The sequence below is a fragment of the Artibeus jamaicensis genome, unplaced genomic scaffold, assembly GCF_021234435.1.
Source record: "Artibeus jamaicensis isolate MK-2021 breed Jamaican fruit bat unplaced genomic scaffold, CSHL_Jam_final contig_1871, whole genome shotgun sequence".
In the NCBI taxonomy this organism is placed as follows: domain Eukaryota; kingdom Metazoa; phylum Chordata; class Mammalia; order Chiroptera; family Phyllostomidae; genus Artibeus; species Artibeus jamaicensis.
The window spans coordinates 75,812-78,953 of record NW_026521380.1 but is presented as its reverse complement, the minus strand read 5'-3'; the positions used below and the strand labels follow the sequence as shown (position 1 = coordinate 78,953).

The 3,142-nt window shown below is 39.7% G+C and overlaps 1 pseudogene; it reads right to left on the bottom strand.

Annotated features, from left to right (window-relative positions):
- Positions 1 to 1,933: 1,933 nt before the first annotated feature.
- On the bottom strand, positions 1,934 to 2,750 carry LOC128628386 (olfactory receptor 7C1-like; annotated as a pseudogene).
- Positions 2,751 to 3,142: the final 392 nt, after the last annotated feature.

Sequence of the window (3,142 nt, the reverse complement as noted above, 5' to 3'; positions counted from 1 at the left end):
TTTGTTGATTATGTTCCATTTAGAGGTGAGATCATATCATATTTATCCCTCACTGCCAGGCTTATTTCACTTAGCCTAATGCTCTCTAGTTCCATCCATGCTGTTGCAAAGGGTAGAAGCTCCTTCTTTCTCTCTGCTACATAGAATTCCATTGTGTAAATGTACCATAGTTTTTTTATCCATTCATTCACTGATGGGGACTTAGGTTGCTTCCAGCACTTGACTATTGTAAATTTTGCTGCTATGACCATTATTTGTTCTTTTGCTATTTAGTTCTATACATTTCTAAAAATTTTTTTGGTATTAACCTTTTACCAGATATGAGGTTTGCAAATATTTTGTCCCATTGTATATGTTGCCTTTAAAGAAAAACTTTACTTTTGTTGTTGACACTATTACAGATTTCTCTATTCCCTCCCCCTTTGCCCACCCCCCTCCAGCCCTACCACCTTTCCCTCTGGCCATCACCACACTGTTGTCTGTGTCTATGGGCTATGCATATATGTCCTTTGGATGATCCCTTCACCTTCTTCCATCTAGTCTCCCAGACCCCCTCCACTCAGCCATCAGTCTGCCCCATGCATACAGGTTGCCTTTTCATTTTGGTGTTTCTTTTGCCATGTAGAAATCTTTTAGTTTGGTGCAATAACATTTGCTTATTTCTTGTTTTGTTGTCTGTGATAGTGGTCTTATATCCACAAATAATTGCCAATATGAATATCTTCCCCCCAGTTTTTTAGAATTTTTAGAATTTGAGGTCTCACATTTAAATTTTTAATGTATTGCAAAATAATTTTTGTGAGTGGTGTGGAATAGAGGTCCAGTTTTATTCTTTTTCATATGAATATCCAGTTTTCCAACTCCATTTATTGAGAAGACTATCCATTCCCCATCATGTGTTCTTGGAACCCTCGTCAAGATTAGTTGACAATATATGCATGAGTTAACACCTGGGCTCTTAATTCTGTTCCATGGGCCTATGTGTCTGTTTCAATGCCAGCACTGTAGTGTTTGATTACTATAGCCTTGTAGTGTAATTTGATATATGGAACTATATGCCTCTAGTTTTGTCCTTTCTCAAGTTTACTTTGGGCATTAGGAGTAATTTGTTTACCATGCATATTAAAATTGTTTTATTAATATAAGAACTTCCAAAGGAATTTTTATATAGACTGCTTTGAACCTGTAGGTTGTTTTGTGTAGTATGAACTTTTAAACAATATTAACTGTTTTAATCTATGAACATGAGATATCTGGTCCTCTATTTGTGTCTTCAACTTCTAAATCAATCTCTGAGAGTTTCCTGTGTAGAGATAGTTCTTGTCCTTTGTTAGCCCAAAGTATGAGGATGGGTGGGGTGAGTGGTATGATGGAGGGAGAACAATAATAAAAATATTAAAAATTATGCCTAAGTATTTTATTGTACTGGATGCTACTGTAAAAGGGATGGGTTACTTAATTTTTTCTTCTCAGTAGTTGACTGTTAACAATTAAAACTCAACTGAATTTTTTGTGTGGATTTTGTACTCTGCAGTTTTACTGAATTCACGTAACTTCAGAAATAATTTCTGTTATAGAACTTTCAGGGCATTTCCAAAATAGGCACACATACCAAAATTTCTTGGAATATATTTTAAAAACATAAGACTTATTTTTTTAAAATAATCCAAATGATTCCTGAAGATAATTTAAAATGTCATGTTTTATTCATAAGAAGGTAAAACAGCTGGTTAGGAAGAAAAAGAGACAACTCAGGACACAACCTAAAGAAAAATGGAGAAAGCAGTGAAGACCCAAGGAAAGTTGTGCTTTAAAACATGTAAAATTAGGAGAAATAAGAACATTGGACAAAGGAAGGCAGCATTTCTGGTCCTCAGGATCATGTGCCCAGCTCCTCACAACAGTCCTGTAACAGCTCCACCCCTGAGAGTCCTCACCCTGATGAGGAGTCCCTGCAGGGACCCTTGTTCCTGAGACTGTAGATGAAGGGGTTCAGCATGTGGATGACCATAGTTTACATCACTGAGGCCACTGGACTTGTCCTCGAGGATGAAGTGGCTGCAGAACTGAGGTAGACCTCAAGGCTGGTGCCATAGAACAAGAAGACCACTAACAGGTGGGACTCACAGATGGAGAAGGCTTTGTACTTGTCCCCTGCTGAAGAAATCCTCAGGATGGAGGAAACAATCTGATAATAAGATAAAAAGTATTCCTTTGAAAGGAATCACGGCCAGAAGGCCAGTTGCAAAATACACCACTATGTTATTGATGAGAATGTCTGAACAGGCAAGTTTGAGGACTTCAGGAAAACCACAAAAAAAAGTGTGGGATTTCCAGGTTTGTGCAGAAGGACAGCCTCAAGACAGGCAGGGTTTCCAGCAGGGAGCCCATGACACTGATGCACCAGGACCCCAGAGCCCGCAGCCCACAGAGTTGGGGTTTCATGATGACCATGTAGTGTAGGGGGTGACAGATGGCCACAAAGTGGTCATAGGCCATCACAGTCAGGAGTAAATTGTCCAAGCATCCAAACACAATGAAAAAAAATCTGGCTGAGGCATCCTGCATAGGTTATGGCTTTATTTTCTGTCTGGATGTTACAGTAGCATCTTTGGGATGGTGGTGGAGGTGAAACAGATGTCAGCAAGGGACAGGTTGTAGAGGAAGAAGTACATGGGCATGTGGAGGTGGGGGTCTGAGACAATGGCCAGGATAATGAGCAGGTTATTGGTGAATGTGACCAGGTACATGGACAGAAACAGCCCAAAGACAAGGACTGAATCTCTGACTTTGCTGAAAAGCCCAGAAGGAGAAATTTGGGGCACGTGTTTTATTATTCTATTCCATGAGGAAGAAATAACTGCCAGGTAAGAGCAAAAGCAACACTCCATCACTTATCACATTGACAGTGTAGAAATGTGGTTGAGTTGAGTTCCAGGTTAATGGATTAGTAAGGTATAACGTTTTCATAATTGCCTCTGGTTGTGGAATTTAAATGCTCCCATCCTTTCCTTTGCTGCTACTACTCTCTGGAAATGTACCTTTAGTTTCAAAGCCGTTGTGTCCTTTATAGTCTGGCTAGTCAGGGACCAGCAAGATTGGCATTACCCAAGAGCCTTTTTCAATGCAGGGTTTCCGGCTC